The sequence below is a fragment of the Oncorhynchus masou genome, chromosome 22 (genome assembly GCF_036934945.1).
Source record: "Oncorhynchus masou masou isolate Uvic2021 chromosome 22, UVic_Omas_1.1, whole genome shotgun sequence".
NCBI lineage: Eukaryota > Metazoa > Chordata > Actinopteri > Salmoniformes > Salmonidae > Oncorhynchus > Oncorhynchus masou.
The window spans coordinates 55,396,843-55,422,204 of record NC_088233.1 but is presented as its reverse complement, the minus strand read 5'-3'; the positions used below and the strand labels follow the sequence as shown (position 1 = coordinate 55,422,204).

At 43.7% G+C, this 25,362-nt stretch overlaps 1 protein-coding gene and 1 pseudogene across 3 annotated transcripts in view; one reads left to right on the top strand and one right to left on the bottom strand.

Annotated features, from left to right (window-relative positions):
- Positions 1-9,219, bottom strand: part of peak1 (pseudopodium-enriched atypical kinase 1) — a 265,673-nt gene extending 256,454 nt beyond the window's left edge. For all 3 annotated transcript variants that reach the window (XM_064930596.1, XM_064930598.1, XM_064930597.1), the window contains exons 1-2: positions 9,004-9,219; positions 8,780-8,855 (exon numbers count right to left, since the gene is read on the bottom strand). The gene's annotated coding sequence lies outside the window, so the exon portion shown is untranslated. The remainder of the gene's footprint in view (positions 1-8,779; positions 8,856-9,003) is intronic.
- Positions 9,220-22,695: 13,476 nt separating this feature from the next.
- On the top strand, positions 22,696-23,897 carry LOC135508764 (uncharacterized; annotated as a pseudogene).
- Positions 23,898-25,362: the final 1,465 nt, after the last annotated feature.

The following is a 25,362-nucleotide window of genomic DNA, read 5'->3' as shown; positions in this document are numbered from 1 at the left end:
GCAATTGGCATGCTTGACTATAGGAATGTCCACCAGAGCTGTTGCCAGAGAATGTAATGTTCATTCCTCTACCATAAGCCACCTCCAACTTTGTTTTAGAGAATTTGTCAGTACCTCAAACTGTGCGCACTTTAATGGAGCAGAAGTCAGTGTGTTGTGATTCTGGATGGCCAGATTGGTAGCAAAAATGACAAGAAACTACCATTTGGAGAATCATAAGTGGCTCGTTTCACCTTGTTTTTGATACCATGGGTTATTTTTAGGTGTTTTGATTGGCTGACATTGTAGAAAAGCTGCATTACTTGCCAAATGATGGCAGCTTTATCCCAAATTCAAAATAGACTGGTTGATAAAAGTAGGGAAATGTTTTCCAACCGTAAGATGCAGTTTTGGAATAATAGGAGTCTCATCTATTTTAGGCTTTTTGTGAACTGCTATAGTGTGCCATTTACTCCCCATAAACCTAGGCAGGTTCCGGACTGAAATATGCAACAAAAACATTGTTTTAATGAAGGCAAATAACATTCCTTACATTTTAAAAGTGTCATTTATCAGACCCTCTTATCCAGAGCGACTTACTTAGTGCATTCATTTTTTATTTGAACCTTTACTTAACTAGGCAAGTCAGTTAAGAACAAATTCTTATTTACAATGACTGCCTACACCGGTCAAACCCAGATGACGCTGGGCATATTGTGCACCGCCCCATGGGACTCCTATTCACGGCTGCTTGTGATACAGCTTGGAATCGAACCAGGGTGTCTGTAGCGTCGCCTCTAGCACCGAGATGCAGTGCCTTAGAATGCTGCGCCCCTCAGGAGCCCCCAAATTCATCAGTCTAGGGGCATACTTTGTTTCATGTTCAACAAAAGCTTACTCACCAAGTTTAAGCAAAAGAAAACGTGCCAAATATGGGCATCTTCTGGTTAAAAATGGAATAATGTTAGCTTTCTAATGCTTTAAATTGTATGTCTCAACATTGAAAAGGGAATAACACCGTTGAAACTGGAGTAAACGGTGAACAATGACAAGAAAGACGCACCTGTTTCAGTAATGCAAGTCGCGGCTCAAATGGCCGTGCAGTCCACCAAAGGAATTAATTTCAAAGAACCTCAAGTTTTTTTTACTAATAGCAGATCATTTATGGTTTGTGGATAAATTCATTATTACCTTGCGGCCTTACTGAAGTTAGCAACGTATGATCAAAATGTGAAAAATAGCCTACGAAAACCCACACTGTAGGGTAAAGACTACATTTCCATGCGGTGCACAGCGTCATCTGGGTTTGCACACCCCTAGCTAGATCAAACAAACACAGAATGTACAAAACATTAGGAACACCTTTATTGAGATGAGCCTACTTTTGCCCTCAGAACAGCCTCAATTGTGGGCATGGACTCTACAAGGTGTTAAAAGTGTTCCACAGGGATGCTGGCCAATGTTGACTCCAATGCTTCCCATAGTTGTGTCAAATTGGCTGGATGTCCTTTGGGTGGTGGACCATTCTTGAGCGTGAAAAATACAGCAGCTTTGCAGTTCTTGGCAAATAGCTTCTAACCCCCCAGATCATCAGGCTGCTGAATAGCCACCACTAGTCAACTACCTACTCCCATTGTCCCCTCCCCTTCTAACCCCCCACCAAGTTACATTTTACCCTGCCTCCACCCCAATGGACATTTAGCATGATGAATAGCCACCACTAGTCAGCTACCTACCCCAATCCCCCCTGCTCCACAGGTCTTATTTCCATTTGTCCTGTAATGTTAGAGCGCACGAATTTCACTATACTCTGTAATTACAGTGAGCTCCAAAAGTATTGAGACAGTGACATTTTGTGTTGTTTTGGATTTGAAATGATACAATGACTTAGGTTAAAGTGCAGACTGTCAGTTTTAATTGGATGGTATTTTCATCCATATCGGGTGAACCATTTAGAAATAACAGCAGTTTTTAGTGACAAATTCACTTGTGGCTATTAAAGAAGTCAAAAGTATTGTATTTGGTCCCATATTCCTAGCACGCAACGATTACATCAAGCTTGTGACTCTACAAACTTGTTGGATGCATTTTTTTGTTTGTGTTTCACATTATGTTGTGCCCAATAGAAATCAATGGTAAATAATGCTGTATCAATTTGGAGTCACTTATTGTAAATCAGAATATAATGTTTCTAAACACTGTTACATTCATGTGGATGCTGCCATGATTACGGATAGTCCTGAATGAATTGTGAATAATGATGAGTAAGAACGTTACAGACTAGAGGTCGACCGATTAATCGGAATGGCCCGATTTCAAGTTTTCGTAACAATCGGAAATCGGTATTTTTGGGCGCCAATTTCCGATTCTTTTTTTCTTTTTAAAATACTTTTTTTTCTTTTTATACATTTTATTTAACTAGGCAAGTCAGTTAAGAACACATTCTTATTTTCAATGACTGCCTAGGAACTGTGGGTTAACTGCCTTGTTCAGTGGCAGAGCGACAGATTTTCACCTTGTCAGATCAGGGGTTCCAATCTTGCAACCGCATAGTTAACTAGTCCAACGCTCTAACCATTGCACTCCACGAGTAGCCTGCCTGTTACACGAATGTAGTAGAGGCCAAGATACATTGCTAGCTAGCATTAAACTTATCTTATAAAAGACAATCAATCATAATCAGTAGTTATAACTACTGATCCAGTTTACTAGGCAATATTAACCAGGTGAAATTGTGTAATTTCTCTTGCGTTCATTGCACGCAGAGTCAGGGTATATGCAACAGTTTGGGCTGCCTGGCTCATTGCGAAATAATTTGCCAGAATTTTACGTCATTATGACATACATTGAATGTTGTGCAATGTAACAAGAATATTTAGACTTAGGGATTCCACCCGTTAGATAAAATACAGAACGGTTCCGTATTTCACTGAAATAATAAACATTTTGTTTTCGAAATGATAGTTTCCTGATTCAATCATATTAATGACCAAAGGCTCGTATTTCTGTGTGTTATTGTGTTATAATTAAGTCTGATTTGACAGAGCAGTCTGACTGAGCAGCAGCAGGCCCATAATCATTCATTCAAACAGCACTTTTGTGCGTTTTGCCAGCAGCTCTTCGCAAGCAGAGCGCTGTTTATGACTTCAAGCCTATCAGCCTAATGGCTAGCTAGTTAGCTGGGTGTGCGCTAACTGTTTCAAACGTCACTCGCTTTTAGATTTGGAGTAGTTATTGCCCTTGCGCTGCAAGGGCCGCGGCTTTTGTGGAGCGATGGGTAACGATGCTTTGAGTGTGGCTGTTGTCTATGTGTTCCTGGTTCGAGCCCAGGTATGGGGTAAAGAGGGGGAGGGAAGCTATACTGTTACACTGGCAATACTGTAGTGCCTATAAGAACATCCAATAGTCAAAGGTATATGAAATACAAATGGTATAGAGAGAAATAGTCCTATAAATACTATATTAACTACAACCTAAAACTTCTTACCCTGGAATATTGAAGTCTCATGTTAAAAGGAACCACCAACTTTCATATGTTCCTCATGTTCTGAGCAAGGAACTTAAACGTTAGCTTTTTTACATGGCACATATTACTTTCTTCTCCAAGACTTTGTTTTTGCATTATTTAAACCAAATTGAACATGTTTCTTTATTTATTTGAGGCTAAATTGATTTTATTTATGTTTTATATTAAGTTAAAATAAGTGTTAATTCAGTATTGTTGTAATTGTCATTATTAGAAATTTAAAAAATGGCCGATTAATCAGTATCGGCTTTTTTGGTCCTCCAATAGTATCGGTATTGAAAAATCATAATCGGTCGACCACTATTACAGGACGCACAAATATCATACCCCAAGACATGCTAACTTCTCACTATGACACTAACAGGAGATTAGCAATTTGGGGGGGAATATCATATTTGTCCCCCGTAGAATGGGAGGGCTTTGTACAAAAGGTCCTGTAATTTATAAACAGTTGACCAGATATGGATGAAAATAACCTCAAATTAAAGCTGACAGTCATTGTATAAGAGCCAAAACTACTAAATGTGTCACTGTTGTCCCAATACTTTTGGGGCTCACTGTACATCTGTAACCCTGTACGTGAGACAATTAAACTACTCTACTCTAATCATGCCACAAAGTTAGAGTTCAGACAATGGATTAACTGAATAAAACTCAGTTTAGTAAACAGCCAACTGGTTTGATAAACCAAGAAACCAAGTTTAAATTCAAGATAAAGAACAACATCTACTGTCTGCAATTGGCTCCTTCAGTTTCCTGTTAGTCTGCTGCAGTAGGTTGTGTGGTGTTTCCCAGGCAGGCTAAAGCTGGGTCACACCTGTTCCCCTGCTAGCTCTTCCGGCCGGCTGAGGGAAAGGGAAGTGTTCAAAGGCCAGGGTGTCACATGACATTTCCTTTACAAGTATGCTTGTGCTTGGCTGCCCCCCCTCTCCCAATCCCCCCCAAAATGAATAAGAGGTGAGTGTCTCTTTGAAACACGACCAAATAAAGGCTCTCGGGTCAGGTCAAGTTCTGAGTCATCTCTCTGTCAAACTACCACACATATGCTATGCAGAGCTGGGAATTGCCGGGGACCTCAAGATACATTATTATCGCAGTACTTACGTGCCAATACGATATGTATTCCGATTTACACAATTCTATGTATTGTGATTCAATACTGTGATTTTATTGCTATTCCATGGTCCAAACATATTGCTCACCTGCTGCAGAGGGACAAGAGAGAACCATGGAAAACGAGTTATGATCAGTCATGGAAATAAAAGTGCTATGAAGGGAAAATACTGGAGTTTTTGCGCAAGGTACAGCCAACTAGCGCAAAATAATATTGCGAAATTGTCATTACGATATATGGTAAAAAATAAAGATATCCCAATTTGTAATTGCATTGATTTTATCCCCCATCACTAATGCCATGCTAAATTTGATTGATTTGGAGAGAAAAAAATGCAGTTCAACAGAGGTTTTTAGATACGTCTGGGGAACAGTGTAGGTGTAAATCAACTATCAACCAACCACCATATAAAATGTTTATGATATGAAAAGTGAAAGGGAAAGAACAAACAGAATACCCATGTCCATGGTGACATCTGAGAAGTATTCCAAGCAATTCAACTTTCTAAAAATACAAATCTGTGACCCATTCATCAAGGACGGTCAGTGAAGCCTGTGAATTTTGACTGAAAATATCATTATAGGACTGGTCAGTTTTGACCTGGCTTGTCATGGAACAACGTACAACAATGTACCTTCTCCGCTATGCAATCTGGTTTCAGAGCTGGTCGTGGGTGCACCTCAGCCACGCTCAAGGTCCTAAACGACATCATAACTGCCATCAATAAGAGACAATACTGTGCAGTTGTATTCATCGACCTGGCCAAGTCTTTCAACTCTGTCATTCACCACATTCTTATTGGCAGACTCAACAGCCTTGGTTTCTCAAAGGATTGCCTCGCCTGGTTTACCAACAACTTCTCTGATATAGTTCAGTGTGTCAAATCGGAGGGCCTGTTGTCCGGACCTCTGGCAGTCTCTATGGGGTGTCACAGGGCCGACTCTCTTTTCTGTATACATCAATGATGTTGCTCTTGCTGCTGGTGATTATCTTGACGCAGACGACACCATTCAGTATACTTCTGGCCCCTCTTTGGACACTGTGTTAACTAACCTCCAGACAAGCTTCAATGCCATACAACTCTCCATCCATGGCCCCCAACTGCTCTTAAATGCAAGTAAAACTAAATGTATGCTACTGATCACTGCTCGCACATCCAGCATCACTACTCTGGAGGGCTCTGACTTAGAATACGTTGACAACTATAAATACCTAGGTGTCTGGTTGGAATGTAAACACTCCTTCCAGACTTTCATTAAGCATCTCCAATCCAAAATTAAATCTAAAATTGGCTTCCTATATCGCAACAAAGCATCCCTCACTCATGCTGCCAGACATACCCTCGTAAAACGGACCACCCTACCGATCCTTGACTTCAGTGATGTCATCTATAAAATAGCATACAACACTCTACTCAACAAACTGGATGCAGTCTATCACAGTGCCATCCGTTTTGTCACCAAAGCCCGATACACTACCCACCATTGTGACCTGTACGCTCTCGTTGGTTGTCCCTCGCTTCATACTCGTTGCCAAACCCACTGGCTACAGGTTATCTACAAGTCTCTGCTAGGTAAAGCCCCGCCTCATCTCAGCTCACTGATCACCATAGAAGCACCAACTCGTAGCACACGCTCCAGCAAGTATCTCTCACTGGTCACTCCCAAAGCCAATTCCTCCTTTGGTCGTCTTTCCTTCCAGTTCTCTGCTGCCAATGACTGGAATGAACTGCAAAAATCTCTGAAACTGGAGACTCAGATCTCCCTCACTAGCTTTAAGCACCAGCTGTCAGAGCAGCTCACAGATCATTGCACCTGTAAACAGCCCATCTATCTACCTACCTCATCCCCATACAGTATTTATTTATCTTGCTCCTTTGCACCCCAGTATCTCTACTTGCACACTCATCTTCTGCACATCTACCATTCCAGTGTTTAATTGCTATGTTGTATTTACTTCGCCACCATGGCCTATTTATTGCCATAACTCCCTTAACTTACCTCATTTGCACACACTGCATATAGACTTTTTGTTTTACTTTGTTTACTGTATTATTGACTATGTTTTGTTTATTCCATGTGTACGTCTGTGTTGTTGAATGTGTCAAATTGCTATGCTTTATCTTGGCCAGGTCGCAGTTGCAAATGAGAACTTTGTTCTCAATGAGCCTACCTGGTTAAATAAAGGAGACATTTCAAAAATAAAAATAAAACAAAGTATATTGTTGACACTAAAGGATATTATGTGCTGTATGGTTTCCCAAGCTGGGAATCAATCCAAGTTGTCAAAGGCAAGGGCAGAAAGGATTTGACACATACTGGTGGGCTGGTATCGTCAACCTTAATTTGAAATTTCACATCTCAGTGTACCTCCTAGCATTCACTGTAACAAGTGAGGAAGTAACAAAGTTAACTGCCTGCTATTGTAGACAGTATCAACTCATGAATGGCAATCTTAACAATGCTGAGTCACTTGTGTAAACAAAAACGGACACATATAATCATCCATCAGACAAGGGAGGGAATTTGACACAAGTCACCTACACCATCTCTGGATCAGAAGACGATCCCCCTCACTAACAGAAAAAGTAACTTAATTTTGGTAGGGTATTTAGTTCTCAGTACTCCAATACAGCTTAAACCCATCTAAATTACTATCGTTCTGTAGCACTCACATTTGTAGCCATGAAATGCTTTGAAAGGCGTGGCTCACATCAACACCATCATCCCAGACACCAGGGACCCATTCCAATTCACATAATGCCCCAACAGATCCACAAATGACACAATCTCTATTGCACTCCACACTGCCCACTCCCACCTGGACAAGAGGAACACCTATGTGAGAATGCTGTTCATTGACTACAGCTTAGCGTGCAACACCATAGCTCCTTTCAAGCTCATCACTAAGCTAAGGACCCTGGGACTAAACACCTCCCTCTTCAACTGGTTCCTGGACTTCCTGACAGGCCACCCCCTGGTGGTAAGGGAAGGCAGCAACACATACACCAATCTGACCATCAACACGGGGGCCCCTCAGGGGTCTGTGCTTAGTCCCCTCCTGTACTCCCTGTTCACCCACGACTGTGTGGCCAAACACGACTCAAAGACCATCATAAAGTTTGCAGACGACACAATAGTGGCAGGCCTGATCAGCAACGGCAATGAGACAGCCTATAGTGAGTAGGTCAGAGACCTGGCTCTCCCTCAGCAAGACAAAGAAGCTGATTGTGAACTACAGAAAACGGAGGGCAGAGCATGCCCCCATTCACGTTGACGGGGCTGTAAGTGTAGCGGGTCGAGAGCTTCAAGTTCCTCTGTGTCCACATCACTAAGGATTTATCATGGTCCACAAACACCAATTCAGTGGTGAAGAGTGCACAACAACACCTCTTCCCCCTGAGGAGGCTGAAAATATTTGGCATGGACCATTAGATCCACAAAGTTCTCCTGCTGCACGATAATGACCGTCTTGACTGGCTGCATCACGACTTGGTATGGCAACTGCTTGGCATCAGACCGACCACAAGGCGCTACAGTTATATGTACATATCTACCTCAATTACCTCGTACCCCTGCGCAGACTCGCCACTGGTACCAGTGTATAGAGCATGTAATCGTTACTCATTGTGTATTTATTATTACATGTTTTTACTTTGATATTATTTCTCCATTTTCTCTCTCTCTGCGTTCTTGGGAAGGGCGGTAAGTAAAGCGTTTCACTGTTATGCCGCGTTTAACACAACTGGGAACTCGGAAATCTCCGACCTCCCAGCGTCCATACAACTAGGAACTCAGGTGACAAAACTAGTTCAGACTGGCAAAAATCGATTTGAACGGTAATCCAACTCAGAATTCCAATTCCGATTTAAATTCCCAGTTGTTTTAAACGCGACATTAGTCTACACTTGTTGCTCACGACAAATGTGTGAATCCTTGTGCATAAGTCATGGGCAACAGTCCAGACGAGCTCCAAACAGCCATTTAAACAAAGTTGTCAGCAAAACATGTTTTGACAACTGCTACATTGATGCACTACTAATAATAATTGAAGTGCCTCATTTTTGTAAATGCTCTACAGAGTCCCATAGTGACCCAACTGTGCCAACGTTACAATAACCACGCAATGAATGAGCAGGTAATGTTTGACCACTTAATTACCTGGAGTAGCACGGACGAGTCAACTTTTCCCGTTGGTAGGCGACTACTGGGTGATATGCCTTTATCCAAGGATCAACTGTAAATAAAATATGTTTTATGATAAATGTCAGAAAATCCTGTCCAAAAAGACATTGCATATATTTTCGTCCCTGCCAACACAGGAACTTTAAAGCAGATACGAGACTTTTGGCCGTTTCTATCCGGAAAACACTTCAAATTTATACCCTTAGGTCTTTTATCTTCTCTCACGCTTCTTCAAGTTCTTGACAATCATAATCCGCTCTTATATGTTGCTGTCGAGTGCGGGGCCAAAACAACTTTTTTTTTTTTTTTAAATCACCCTTCGGTATTTGAACAGTTCTGTCAATGCTTCTGCGTAGACTAATCTTTCACTCCTCTGACTGCTACGATTCTGCTAGCACCACTAAATATGACGTCACTCAGATACGGTAATGAGGAAACCTTCAAAATAAAAGCCTCCGTTTCAAAAACATTGTATGGTGGAAAACTCCTTCAAAAGATAACATTTGTATCTATTTCGATTATTTTGTGCTCATAAGCAAATGCAATACGACATTTATGGTAAAAAAGGCTTTACATATGTTTTAAAAACATTATTTTAAGGCCACTATTAAAAAATACAATGTTCAGACTGGTATGTTGACAATACTGGGCTGATAGTGAAAAAACTATTCTTCGTGCCGATGTAAGAGTTGGGTTGGGAGTATTCAGTAGGGTCTGTAGAATCTGTAAATGGTATCATTTCATGGGTCGCTGAATTATACAGTGTTGCTGGCCTTTTACTACACCTTCTATTTTTTTTATCTGACTGTTTCCATGGTTACCCATGAATATCATTCTGAAATAAATCGCTGGAAAAAAGACCCAATAAGGCAGAATGTTGAATAAAATGACATTTCCACTTATTTCACCGTTTGAACATCTTGTTGGTCCTTTTGGTGGTAGGATGTGGAGATATGGTAACGTTATCCACAGGAAAGCGTTGCTTACTGTTTTTGTTGCGGCACCAGTCTGTCACTTGTATTTTCAACATCCTGATGCATTGCACATGATGGACAATATGGAAACAATAGCCAAACGTAACCACATGTAGTTGACCAAAGCATGTTTCCTCGCAATCAGCTGGAAATGTTTGTCGTTCGGTTAAGCTCCATTATATTGACCAAGTGTTCGTCATGTGCACATTGCTTCAGTTTTGAAACATAAAACCGGAAATACAAACAATATACAGACCAGCATACTGCAGGTCGGGTTGATAACACTACTCTGTGGATATTTTGTCTTACGTTCCCACCTGCAAAAGGACCACCCCCACAGACAACCGGTAAAGTATAATTGTATTCAGCATTCTGGCATGTCGTGAGAGGAAACGTTCCTGATCCACACGCTCATTTGTCCCAGACGTGGAATTATATGCAGCTCAAAGTCGGGTCTTCAGGCCAACTACAACCATTCCATAGGCCACAACGCAAATCACTGTATATGAAATACATATTGACATTACGAAAACACAATTATTTGTGCTGATGTAAAAGGGGGGTTGAGAGTACTCAGTAGGGTCTGTAGAATGTATATGTGGTATACTTTCAAGGTGCACTGAATAATACAGAGTTTTGCTGGCCTTTTACTACACCCATTCCACAGGCTAAAATCAAATCAAATGTATTTATATAGCCCTTTTTACATCAGCTGATATCTCAAAGTGCTGTACAGAAACCCAGCCTAAAACCCCAAACAGCAAGCAATGCAGTTGTAGAAGCACGGTGGCTAGGACAAACTCCCTAGAAAGGCCAAAACCTAGGAAGAAACCTAGAGAGGAACCAGGCTATGAGGGGTGGCAGTCCTCTTCTGGCTGTGCCGGGTGGAGATTATAACAGAACATGGCCAAGATGTTCAAATGTTCATAAATGACCAGCATGGTCAAATAATAATAATAAGGCAGAACAGTTGAAACTGGAGCAGCAGCAAGGCCAGGTGGACTGGGGACAGCAATGAGTCATCATGTCAGGTAGTCCTGAGGCATGGTCCTAGGGTTCAGGTCCTCCGAGAGAGAGAGAGAAAGAAAGAGAGAATTAGAGAGAGCATACTTAAATTCACACAGGACACCGAATAAGACAGGAGAAGTACTCCAGATATAACAGACTGACCCTTGCCCCCCGACACATAAACCACTGCAGCATAAATACTGGAGGCTGAGACAGGAGGGGTCAGGAGACACTGTGGCCCCATCCAATGATGCCCCCGGACAGGGCCAAGCAGGAAGGATATAACCTCACCCACTTTGCCAAAGCACAGCCCCCACACCATTAGAGGGATATCTTCAACCACCAACCTACCATCCTGAGACAAGGCAGCGTAGAGCCACTCAAGTGACGCACCCCTCCTAGGGACGGCATGAAAGAACACCAGTAAGCCATTGACTCAGCCCCTGTAATAGGGTTAGAGGCAGAGAATCCCAGTGGAAAGAGGGGAACCGGCCAGGCAGAGACAGCAAGGGCGGTTCGTTGCTCCAGAGCCTTTCCGTTCAACTGCACACTCCTGGGCCAGACGACACTCAATCATATGACCCACTGACGAGAAGAGTCTTCAGTAAAGACTTAAAGGTTGACACCGAGTCTGCGGCTCTCACATGGGTAGGCAGACCATTCCATAAAAATGGAGCTCTATAGGAGAAAGCCCTGCCTCCAGCTGTTTGCTCAGAAATTCAAGGGACAATTAGATGGCCTGCGTCTTGTGACCGTAGCGTATGTGTAGGTATGTACGGCAGGACCAAATCGGAAAGATAGGTAGGATTAAGCCCATGTAATGCTTTGTAGGTTAGCAGTAAAACCTTGAAATCAGCCCTTGCCTTAACAGGAAGCCAGTGTAGCACTGGAGTAATATGATCACATTTTTTGGTTCTAGTCAGGATTCTAGCAGCCGTATTTAGCACAAACTGAAGTTTATTTAGTGCTTTATCCGGGTAGCCGGAAAGTAGAGCATTGCAGTAATCTAACCTAGAAGTAACAAAAGCATGGATTCATTTTTCTGCATCATTTTTGGACAGAAAGTTTCTGATTTTTGCAATGTTACGTAGATGGAAAAAAGCTGTCCTTGAAACAGTCTTGATATGTTCGTCAAAAGAGAGATCAGGGTCCAGAGTAACGCCAAGGTCCTTCACAGTTTTATTCGAGACGACTGTACAACCTTCAAGATTAATTGTCAGATTCAACAGAAGATCTCTTTGTTTCTTAGGACCTAGAACAAACATCTCTGTTTTGTCCGGGTTTAAAAGTAGAAGGTTTGCAGCCATCCACTTCCTTATGTCTGAAACACATGCTTCTAGCTAGGGCAATTTTGGGAATTCACCATGTTTCATTGAAATGTACAGCTGTGTGTCATCCGCATAGCAGTGAAAGTTAACATTATGTTTTCTATTGACATCTCCAAGCGGTAAAATATATAGTGAAAACAATCGTGGTCCTAAAACTAACCTTGAGGAACACCAAAATGTACAGTTGATTTGTCAGAGGACAAGCTATTCCCAGAGACAAACTGATATCTTTCCGACAGATAAGATCTAAACCAGGCCAGAACGTGTCCATGTAGACCAATTTGGGTTTCCAATCTCTCCAAAAGAATGTGGTGATCGATGGTATCAAAAGCAGCACTAAGGTCTAGGAGCACGAGGACAGATGCAGAGCCTCGGTCTGATGCCATTAAAAGGTCATTTACCACCTTCACAAGTGCAGTCTCAGTGCTATGATGGGGTCTAAAACCAGACTGAAGCATTTCATATACATTGTTGTCTTTAGGAAGGCAGTGAGTTGCTGCACAACAGCTTTTTCTAAACCTTTTGAGAGGAATGGAAGATTCGATATAGGCTGAGTTTTTTTATATTTTCTGCGTCAAGATTTGGCTTTTTCAAGAGAGGCTGTATTACTGCCACTTTTAGTGAGTTTGGTACACATCCGGTGGATAGAGAGCCATTTATTATGTTCAACATAGGAGGGCCAAGCACAGGAAGCAGCTCTTTCAATAGTTTAGTTGGAAAAGGGTTCAGTATGCAGCTGGAAGGTTAAGAGGCCTAGATTATTTTCAACATTGTGTCAAGAGATATAGTACTAAAACACTTGAGTGTCTCTCTTGATCGTAGGTCCTGACAGAGTTGTGCAGACTCAGGACAACTGAGCTTTGGAGGAATACACAGATTTAAAGAGGAGTCCGTAATTTGCTTTCTGATGATCATGATCTTTTCCTCAAAGAAGTTCATGAATGTATAACTGCTGAAATGAAAGCCATCCTCACTTGGGGAATGCTGCTTTTTAGTTAGCTTTGCGACAGTATCAAAAATGAATTTCGGATTGTTCTTATTTTCCTCAATTAAGTTGGAAAAAAGGATGATCGAGCAGCAGTGAGGGCTCTTCGGTACTGTCTTTCCAAGCTTGTCGGAAGACTTCCAGTTTGCTGTGGCGCCATTTCCGATCCAATTTTCTGGAAGCTTGCTTCAGAGCTCGGGTATTTTCTGTATACCAGGGAGCTAGTTTCTTATGAAAAATGTTTTTAGTTTTTAGGGGTGCAACTGCATCTAGGGTATTGCGCAAGGTTAAATTGAGTTCCTCGGTTAGGTGGTTAACTGATTGTTGTCCTCTGACGTCCTTGGGTAGGCAGAGGGAGTCTGGAAGGACATCAAGGAATCTTTGTGTTGTCTGAGAATTTATAGCACGACTTCTGATGCCCCTTGGTTGGCGTTTTAGCAGATTATTTGTTGCGATTGCAAACGTAATAACATGGTGGTCCGATAGTCCAGGATTATGAGGAAAAACATTAAGATCCACAACATTTAATCCATGGGACAAAACTCAGTCCAGAGTATGTCTGTGACAGTGAGTAGGTCCAGAGACATGTTGGACAAAACCCACTGAGTCGATGATGGCTCCGAAAGCCTTTTGGAGTGAGTCTGTGGACTTTTCCATGTGAATATTAAAATCACCAATAAAATAATAATAATATAATATTATCTGCTATGACTACAAGGTCCGATAGGAATTCAGGGAACTCAGTGAGGAACGCTGTATATGGCCCAGGAGTCCTGTAAACAGTAGCTATAAAAAGTGATTGAGTAGGCTGCATAGATTTCATGACTAGAAGCTCAAAAGACAAAAACGTCATTTTTGTTTTCGTAAATTGAAATTTGCTATCGTAAATGTTAGCAACACCTCCGCCTTCGCGGGATGCACGGGGGATATGGTCACTAGTGTAGCCAGGAGGTGAGGCCCTCATTTAACACAGTAAATTCATCAGGCTTAAGCCATGTTTCAGTCAGGCCAATCACATCAAGATTATGATCAGTGATTAGTTCATTGACTATAACTGCCTTTGAAGTGAGGGACCGAACATTAACTTGCCCTATTTTGAGGTATCACAATCTCTTTCAATAATGGCAGGAATGGAGGCAAAAATGCAAATCACTGTCTGTGAAATATATATTGGGTTTATAGTGAAAAAAACTATATTTTGTGATGATGTAAAAGTGGAGTCTGGAGTACTCTACAGAGTCTGTAGAATCTACAAGTGCCTTCAGAAAGTATTCATAACCCTTGAGTTATTCTACATTTTGTTGTAGTACAGCCTGAATTCAAAATGGATTACATTTAGGGTTTTTTCTCACCCATCTACACACATACCCTTCTAGGACCAAGTGAAACCATGCTTGAAATGTTACATTTATGAAATATGAAAATGTCTCATTTACATAAGTATTCACACCCCTAAGTCAATACTTTGTTGGATCACCTTTTTCAGCTGTGAGTCTTTCTGGGTAAGTCTAATAGCTTTCCACACCTGGATTGTGTAACATTTTCCCATTATTCTTTTTAAAATTCTTCAAGCTCTGTCAAATGTGTTGTTGATCATTGCAAGACAACCATTTTCAGGTCTTGCCATAGATTTTCAAGTAGACTTAAGTCAAAACTGTAACTTGGCCACGCTTCTTGGTAAGCAACTCCAGTGTAGATTTGGGCTTTTATTTGAGGTTATTGTCCTACTGAAAGGTGAATTCATCTCCCAGTGTCTGGTGGAGAGCAGACTGAACCAGGTTTTCCTCTAGGATTTTGCCTGTGCTTAGCTCCATTCCTTATATTTTTATTAAGAAAAATTTCCCAGTGCTTAAAGATTACAAGCATACCCATAACATGATGCAGCCACCTCTATGCTTGAACATTTGGAAAGTAGTACTCAGTAATGTGTTATATTAGATTTGCACCAAACATAGCACTTTTTATTCAGGACAAAAAGTGAATTGCTTTGCCACATTTTTTGTAGTATTACTTTAGTGTTGTGTTGCACACAGGATGCACACAGTATTTAAAAAAAAAATGTATTCTGCACAAGCTTCCTTCTTTTCACTCTGTAAATTTGATTAGTATTGTAGAGTAACTACAATGTTGTTGATCCATCCTCACTTTTCTCCTATCACAGCCATTAAACTCTGTAACTGTTTTAATGTCACCAATGGCCTCATTGTGAAATCCCTGAGCGGTTTCCTTACTCTCCGGCAACTGAGTTCGGAAGGATGCCTGTTTCTTTGTCGTGACTCGGTGTGTAGATACACCATCCAAAGTGTAATTAATAACTTCACCATGCTCAAAGGGATATTCAGTGTCTGCTTTAAAAAATAAATTTACCCATCTACCAATAGGTGTCCTTCTTCACGAGGCATTGGAAAACCTTCCTGGTCAATGTAATCCATTTTAAATTCAGGCTGTAACACAACAGGGGTGTGAATACTTTCTGTAGGCACTATATACATGGTGTCATTTCATGGGGTCTGAGGTCTATATACCCAACAGCACTTTCTACTGCACCCGTTCTGTAGGCCTATAAATTACATATTGACTATGACAAAAAAAGCTATGACAAGTGCCAATGTCAGTCTATTCACTATCGTCCCTAGAATACGATACACGATGAGTTTGGACAAAAAGCTAAGTCATGTTGCTAGCTTTGGTTTATTTTTGTATATATTTTTTTTACATTTGAACAGTGAGACACAGCACCATAGACATGCTGACAACATTATACTATAAAATGGTAGCTCTTGCCAAATGTGTCCCAAAAGCATATACATGCTTTTGGGTCCTGTAAGATCTTGGATAAAAAGCTGAGTAGTGAGTTAGGGTTTGGAATGTTCATTATGAGGGTCTAGTGTGATGTGCTTTTGTACTCTTTTTTTTATTTTACCTTTATTTTACTAGGCAAGTCAGTTAAGAACAAATTCTTATTTTCAATGACGGCCTAGGAACAATGGGTTACTGCCTGTTCAGGGGCAGAACGACAGATTTGTACCTTGTCAGCTTGGGGGTTTGAACTTGCAACCTTCCGGTTACTAGTCCAACGCTCTAACCACTAGGCTACCCTCTTGACCCAAATACCAATATCAACAGGTGAACAGATGAAAAACATGAGATGCAAAGACTCGATGGAAATCTGTTTTGTCATTAGATGAAGTGCTAAGAGACGTGATGAAGTGCTAAGAGACAGGAATACCTGTTCTAGGCATTTGTCTAGATTAGAGTGCGGCTGGCCTTTTACTCTGCTACTTTGGCCCCAATGCCTTACACTGTAAATAACATGCATATTGGACTGTAGAGAGAACTTTACCTGTCTCAGATAAACTGGGGTGGAAAACAGTCGACACCCTTTTGTCTAAAAGTGTACTATCTAGAACCAAAAAGGGTTCTTTGGCTGTCCCCATGAGAACTCTTTGAATAACCATTTTTAGTTCAATATTAAAGCCCTTTCCATAGTGGGTTCAACATGGAACCCAAAATATATTTAAAAAAATTTAGGGTGTAGATCAGCTTTAATATTGCAGATTGAGGCTTTCATCAGTGTAATTGTCTGCATCATTTCCAATCCCTGCATATATAAACTCAGCAAAAAAGAAACATCCCTTTTTCAGGACCCTGTCTTTCAAAGATAATTTGTCAAAATCCAAATAACTCCACAGATCTTTATTGTAGGGTTTAAACACTGTTTCCCATACTTGTTCAATGAACCATAAACAATTAATGAACATGCACCTGTGGAACGGTCGTTAAGACACTAACAGCTTACAGACGGTCGGTCGACAATTAAGGTCACAGTTATGAAAACTTAGGACACTAAAAGAAGCCCTTCTACTGACTGAAAAACACCAAAAGAAATATGCCCAGGATCCCTGCTCATCTGAGTGAACGTACCTTGGGCATGCTGCAAGGAGGCATGAGGACTGCAAATGTGGCCAGGGCAATAAATTGCAATGTCCATACCGTGAGATGCCTAAGATAGTGCTACAGGGAGACAGGACAGACAGCTGATCGTCCTCGCAGTGGCAGACCATGTGTAACAACACCTGCACAGGATCGGTATATCCGAACATCACATGGCAACAACAACTGCCCGAGTTACACCAGGAACGCACAATTCCTCCATCAGTGCTCAGACTGTCTGCAATAGGCTGAGAGAGGTTGGACTGAGGGCTTGTAGGCCAATTGTAAGGCAGGTTCTCACCAGACATCACCGGCAACAACCTTGCCTATGGGCACAAACCCACTGTCGCTGGACCAGACAGGGCTGGCAAAAAATGCTCATTACTGATGAGTCGCGGTCTTGACTCACCAGGAGTGATGGTCGGATTCGCGTTTCCGGTCGAAGGAATAAGCGTTACACCAAGGCTGGTACTCAAGAGCAGGATCGATTTGGAGGTGGAGGGTCCGTCATGGTCTGGGGCGGTGTGTCACAGCATCATTGGACTGAGCTTGTTGTCATTGCAGGTAATCTCAACACTGTGCGTTACAGGGAAGACATCCTTCTCCCTCATGTGGTACCCTTCCTGCAGGCTCATCCTGACATGGCCCTCCAGCATGACAATGCCACCAGCCATACTGCTCGTTCTGTACGTGATTTCCTGCAAGACAGGAATGTCAGTGTTCTGCCATGGCCAGCGAATAGCCCGGATCTTAATCCCATCGAGCACGTCTGGGACCTGTTGGATTGGAGGGTGAGTGTTAGGGCCATTCCCCCCAGAAATGTCCGGAAAGTTGCAGGTGTCTTGGTGGAAGAGTAGAGTGTAACGTCTCACAGCAAGAACTGGCAAATCCGGTGCAGTACCATGAGGAGGAGCTGCACTGCAGTACTTAATGCGGCTGGTGGCCACACAAGATACTGACTGTTACTTTTGATTTGGATTCCCCCTTTGTTCAGGGACACATTATTTCATTTCTGTTAGTCACATGTCTGTGGAACTTGTTCAGTTTATGTCTAAATTGTTGAATCTTATGTTCATACAAATATTTACACATGTTAAGTTTGCTGAAAGTAAACGCAGTTGACAGTGAGAAGACGTTTCGTTTTTTGCTGAGTTTATATACACTGCTCAAAAAAAATAAACGGAACACTTAAACAACACAATGTAACTCCAAGTCAATCACACTTCTGTTAAATCCAACTGTCCACTTAGGAAGCAACACTAATTGACAATAAATGTAACATGCTGTTGTGCAAATGGAATAGACAACAGGTGGAAATTATATGCAATTAGCAAGACACCCCCAATAAAGGAGTGGTTCTGCAGGTGGGGACCACAGACCACTTCTCAGTTCCTATGCTTCCTGGCTGATGTTTTGGTCACTTTTGAATGCTGGTGGTGCTTTCAATCAAGTGGTAGCATGAGACGGAGTCTACAACCCACACAAGTGGCTCAGGTAGTGCAGCTCATCCAGGATGGCACATCAATGCGAGCTGTGGCAAGAAGGTTTGCTGTGTCTGTCAGCGTAGTGTCCAGAGCATGGAGGCGCTACCAGGAGACAGGCCAGTACATCAGGAGGCCGTAGGAGGGCAACAACCCAGCAGCAGGACCGCTACCTCCGCCTTTGTGCAAGGAGGAGCAGGAGGAGCACTGCCAGAGCCCTGCAAAATGTCCTCCAGCAGGCCACAAATGTGCATGTGTCTGCTCAAACGGTCAGAAACAGACTCCATGAGGGGGGTATGAGGGCCCGGCGTCCACAGGTGGGGTTTGTGCTTACAGCCCTACACCGTGCAGGACGTTTGGCATTTGCCAGAGAACACCAAGATTGGCGAATTCGCCACTGGCGCCCTGTGGTCTTCACAGATGAAAGCAGGTTCACACTGAGCACGTGACAGAGTCTGGAGACGCCATGGAGAACGTTCTGCTGCCTGCAACATCCTACAGCATGACCGGTTTGGCGGTGGGTCAGTCATGGTGTGGGGTGGCATTTCTTTGGGGGGCCAGACAGCCCTCCATGTGCTCGCCAGAGGTAGCCTGACTGCCATTCGGTACCGAGATGAGATCCTTAGACCCCCTTGTGAGACCATATGCTGGTGCGGTTGTCCCTGGGTTCCTCCTAATGCAAGACAATGCTAGACCTCACGTGGCTGGAGTGTGTCAGCAGTTCCTGCAAGAGGAAGGCATTGATGCTATGGACTGGCCTGCCCGTTCCCCAGACCTGAATCCAATTGGGCACCTCTGGGACATCATGTCTCGCTCCATCCACCAACGCCACGTTGCACCACAGACTGTCCAGGAGTTGGCGGATGCTTTAGTCCAGGTCTGGGAGGAGATCACTCAGGAGACCATCCGCCACCTCATCAGGAGCATGCCCAGGCATTGTAGGGAGGTCATACAGGCACGTGGAGGCCACACACACTACTGAGCCTCATTTTGACTTGTTTTAAGGACATTACATCAAAGTTGGATCAGCCTGTAGTGTGGTTTCCACTTTAATTTTGAGTGTGACTCCAAATCCAGACCTCCATGGGTTGATCAATTTGATTTCCATTGATAATTTTTGTGTGATTTTGTTGTCAGCACATTCAAATATGTAAAGAAAAAAGTATTTAATAAGAATATTTCATTCATTCAGATCTAGCATTTCGTGCTTAACTCATCAGGCAAATGTAATTAACTAGGAAGTTGGGGCACCAAGGAAAATATTCAGATTACAAAGTTATAATTTTCGTAATATAACTTTTCAGATATTTTAATATCTGATCAATTCGTTTTCTGATTAATGAATTCTTCTTTACCTCACGTCTCATTCCAAACGTCGTAAATTGTTGGTTATCTGCACGAACCCGGTTCCCGGGTTGGAGCGAGCGGTCGCATCTACACTTCGGTCCGCAGGTAGTATAACTTTTCATTACATTTTCATTACATTTCATTATAGTACAACGGTTTGATTTGTCTAATCTTAGCAATTTCTTCTTAGCTAGCTACATAGCCGTCTTTGTATCAAAGATAATTGCGTAATTATCGTATTTCGTCGTCCTAACGTAGTCTACACTGCTATCTGCGCAGCAGCTAGCTAACGTCCACCAGCACTGTAGAAACTATTACACTCAACTGAACGACTCGATTAGTGTAGTGTTAGCTAGCTACATAGTTGTCTTTGCTGTCTTCGTATCCAAGATAATTGTGTAGTTTAGAGTGTGTAGACTTAGAGTGATTATCTTAATTTACCGAGGTTAGCTAGCCAGCTATTTGTCGTCCTTAATGTAGGAGATACTGCTAGCTAGCTAGCCAACAGCTAGCCAACGTCTACCGAATAGAACTTCAACAACCCGGTCAACATTCCGCTTCGCTCCACAGGTAGTATCACATTTTCATTTCACTTCATTACAGTACAACGGTTTGATTTGTTTGATCGTAGCTAGCTAGCTACATAGCCGTCTTTGTATCTAAGACAATTGTGTAGCCAGCTATTGTCGTTCTTTTAACGTAACGTAACGTAATCAACACTGCTAGCTAGCCAGCTAGCCCCCGAATAGCAGCACTGTAGAAACTATTACACTCGACGGAACGACTTGATTAGTGTAGTGTCAACAACGCAGCCACTGCCAGCTAGCCTACAAAGTCAACAACGCAGCCACTGCCAGCTAGCCTACTCCAGCAGTACTGTATCATTTCAATCATTTTAGTCAATAAGATTCTTGCTACGTAAGCTTAACTTTCTGAACATTCGAGACGTGTAGTCCACTTGTCATTCCAATCTCCTTTGCATTAGCGTAGCCTCTTCTGTAGCCTGTCAACTATGTGTCTATCTATCCCTGTTCTCTCCTCTCTGCACAGACCATACAAACGCTCCACACCGCGTGGCCGCGGCCACCCTAATCTGGTGGTCCCAGCGCGCACGACCCACGTGGAGTTCCAGGTCTCCGGTAGCCTCTGGAACTGCCGATCTGCGGCCAACAAGGCAGAGTTCATCTCAGCCTATGCCTCCCTCCAGTCCCTCGACTTCTTGGCACTGACGGAAACATGGATCACCACAGATAACACTGCTACTCCTACTGCTCTCTCTTCGTCCGCCCACGTGTTCTCGCACACCCCGAGAGCTTCTGGTCAGCGGGGTGGTGGCAGCGGGATCCTCATCTCTCCCAAGTGGTCATTCTCTCTTTCTCCCCTTACCCATCTGTCTATCGCCTCCTTTGAATTCCATGCTGTCACAGTTACCAGCCCTTTCAAGCTTAACATCCTTATCATTTATCGCCCTCCAGGTTCCCTCGGAGAGTTCATCAATGAGCTTGATGCCTTGATAAGCTCCTTTCCTGAGGACGGCTCACCTCTCACAGTCCTGGGCGCTTTAACCTCCCCACGTCTACCTTTGACTCATTCCTCTCTGCCTCCTTCTTTCCACTCCTCTCCTCTTTTGACCTCACCCTCTCACCTTCCCCCCTACTCACAAGGCAGGCAATACGCTCGACCTCATCTTTACTAGATGCTGTTCTTCCACTAACCTCATTGCAACTCCCCTCCAAGTCTCCGACCACTACCTTGTATCCTTTTCCCTCTCGCTCTCATCCAACACTTCCCACACTGCCCCTACTCGGATGGTATCGCGCCGTCCCAACCTTCGCTCTCTCTCCCCCGCTACTCTCTCCTCTTCCATCCTATCATCTCTTCCCTCTGCTCATACCTTCTCCAACCTATCTCCTGATTCTGCCTCCTCAACCCTCCTCTCTTCCCTTTCTGCATCCTTTGACTCTCTATGTCCCCTATCCTCCAGGCCGGCTCGGTCCTCCCCTCCCGCTCCGTGGCTCGACGACTCATTGCGAGCTCACAGAACAGAGCTCCGGGCAGCCGAGCGGAAATGGAGGAAAACTCGCCTCCCTGCGGACCTGGCATCCTTTCACTCCCTCCTCTCTACATTTTCCTCCTCTGTCTCTGCTGCTAAAGCCACTTTCTACCACTCTAAATTCCAAGCATCTGCCTCTAACCCTAGGAAGCTCTTTGCCACCTTCTCCTCCCTCCTGAATCCTCCTCCCCCCTCCTCCCTCTCTGCAGATGACTTCGTCAACCATTTTGAAAAGAAGATCGACGACATCCGATCCTCGTTTGCTAAGTCAAACGACACCGCTGGTTCTGCTCACACTGCCCTACCCTGTGCTCTGACCTCTTTCTCCCCTCTCTCTCCAGATGAAATCTCGCTTCTTGTGACGGCCGGCCGCCCAACAACCTGCCCGCTTGACCCTATCCCCTCCTCTTTTCTCCAGACCATTTCCGGAGACCTTCTCCCTTACCTCACCTCGCTCATCAACTCATCCCTGACCGCTGGCTACGTCCCTTCCGTCTTCAAGAGAGCGAGAGTTGCACCCCTTCTGAAAAAACCTACACTCGATCCCTCCGATGTCAACAACTACAGACCAGTATCCTTCTTTCTTTTCTCTCCAAAACTCTTGAACGTGCCGTCCTTGGCCAGCTCTCCCGCTATCTCTCTCAGAATGACCTTCTTGATCCAAATCAGTCAGGTTTCAAGACTAGTCATTCAACTGAGACTGCTCTTCTCTGTATCACGGAGGCGCTCCGCACTGCTAAAGCTAACTCTCTCTCCTCTGCTCTCATCCTTCTAGACCTATCGGCTGCCTTCGATACTGTGAACCATCAGATCCTCCTCTCCACCCTCTCCGAGTTGGGCATCTCCGGCGCGGCCCACGCTTGGATTGCGTCCTACCTGACAGGTCGCTCCTACCAGGTGGCGTGGCGAGAATCTGTCTCCTCGCCACGCGCTCTCACCACTGGTGTCCCCAGGGCTCTGTTCTAGGCCCTCTCCTATTCTCGCTATACACCAAGTCACTTGGCTCTGTCATAACCTCACATGGTCTCTCCTATCATTGCTATGCAGACGACACACAATTAATCTTCTCCTTTCCCCCTTCTGATGACCAGGTGGCGAATCGCATCTCTGCATGTCTGGCAGACATATCAGTGTGGATGACGGATCACCACCTCAAGCTGAACCTCGGCAAGACGGAGCTGCTCTTCCTCCCGGGGAAGGACTGCCCGTTCCATGATCTCGCCATCACGGTTGACAACTCCATTGTGTCCTCCTCCCAGAGCGCTAAGAACCTTGGGTGATCCTGGACAACACCCTGTCGTTCTCAACTAACATCAAGGCGGTGGCCCGTTCCTGTAGGTTCATGCTCTACAACATCCGCAGAGTACGACCCTGCCTCACACAGGAAGCGGCGCAGGTCCTAATCCAGGCACTTGTCATCTCCCGTCTGGATTACTGCAACTCGCTGTTGGCTGGGCTCCCTGCCTGTGCCATTAAACCCCTACAACTCATCCAGAACGCCGCAGCCCGTCTGGTGTTCAACCTTCCCAAGTTCTCTCACGTCACCCCGCTCCTCCGCTCTCTCCACTGGCTTCCAGTTGAAGCTCGCATCCGCTACAAGACCATGGTGCTTGCCTACGGAGCTGTGAGGGGAACGGCACCGCAGTACCTCCAGGCTCTGATCAGGCCCTACACCCAAACAAGGGCACTGCGTTCATCCACCTCTGGCCTGCTCGCCTCCCTACCACTGAGGAAGTACAGTTCCCGCTCAGCCCAGTCAAAACTGTTCGCTGCTCTGGCCCCCAATGGTGGAACAAACTCCCTCACGACGCCAGGACAGCGGAGTCAATCACCACCTTCCGGAGACACCTGAAACCCCACCTCTTTAAGGAATACCTAGGATAGGATAAAGTAATCCTTCTCACCCCCCCCTTAAATGATTTAGATGCACTATTGTAAAGTGGCTGTTCCACTGGATGTCATAAGGTGAATTCACCAATTTGTAAGTCGCTCTGGATAAGAGCGTCTGCCAAATGACTTAAATGTAAATGTAATGAACCCAGTCTTCACTATGAGTCATCCATACATCAATTGTCTTAAATAATTTATTTACTAAGTAATTCACAGAAATGCTTAAAAAACAGTAGATAGTTACAAGGAAATTATAACGTAGTTTCTCTAGTGAGATAAACTGACATTGCGGCTTGGTGCACAAAAGGGAAGTGAGGGTCGACTGAGATAAGATAACACACAGTTGATAATTATAACAATGCTAATCCTTTGCACATGAATGCTCACTCATTCGGGAATAATATATATCAATATATATATTTACTCTCAGTGTGTCGTCGGGATCTCTGTTGAAAAGTTAGTTTCTGTTGGAGAGTCTTTCCATCCTCTCTCTCTCTTTCTCTCTCTCTGTCGTGGTTGGACTGGATAGTTCAGAGTGACATTCATTCATGTCGTTATAGAATAGATGTTTCGGCGGTTGTCGGTCTTCGCGTTCAATGATACCGAATTCCTAGCTGCAGACTAGTAATTAATATCAAAGACTTGTTCTTATTCTGTCGGTATCTATAGTCTAAGAGTTTAACCACGTGGGATGGTTAAAAGATTCAGCAGTCTGGTCTCAAACCTTGGCCCTCTCTTTCCTCATTCATCCTGTTCAGCAATTAGATGCAAGCCTCATAACCCAGGCTATTATATAAACAGCGTTATGGTATTCTCCCATGAGTTTCACAAAATTGTACCAAACGGACCAGTTCATACCTGGATTCTTCACCAATCTTTTATACCTTCTCCAAAACATAAATGTTTGGACCTCAAGTTCTGTGAGGTGGAAGAAATTCCTTTGTTCTCTATGAAAATTCTCTCTCTCTCTATACTGTGGCCATGAAGAAATAATCTCCTCCAGGAATTTACGACCTCTCTCTGACCACAGCAGCCTGGGTGTAGGAGACAGGGGGGTAGGAGGATGGTGCATAGAAAAGGGCTGGTGCAGAGGGAGGGGTGCTCGCTGTACCCAAAGAGGGCAACGTCATGACACCACTCTTTGCCTTGATAACAGCTGTGCACACTCTTGAGATTCTCTCAACCAGCTTCATGAGGTAGTCATCTGAAATGCATTTCAATTAACAGGTGTGCTCATCCAAAATGGAGTAGCAGTCGGACGTCTTTGTCCTTCGTCTTGTCATGCCCCATGTATATATACTTTTCTTCGCATATTTTTTAAATATTTTTTACTAAACCTAAACTTCAAAATACTCTCCTGCAACCCGCATCACCCAATGTGGTGTGGATCTGTTTTTTCCAAAGTATATTTATTTACCCCGAATCTGGACTCCCCCAACAGAAGCTAGCCAGCTCACTAGCTACTAGTCAGCGAACCACTGCTAGTGGTCATCAGCTAACCTTTAGCTCGGAAAACTCACCAGTTTGTACAACGCGACTCAAACCAGAGCATACTGGATC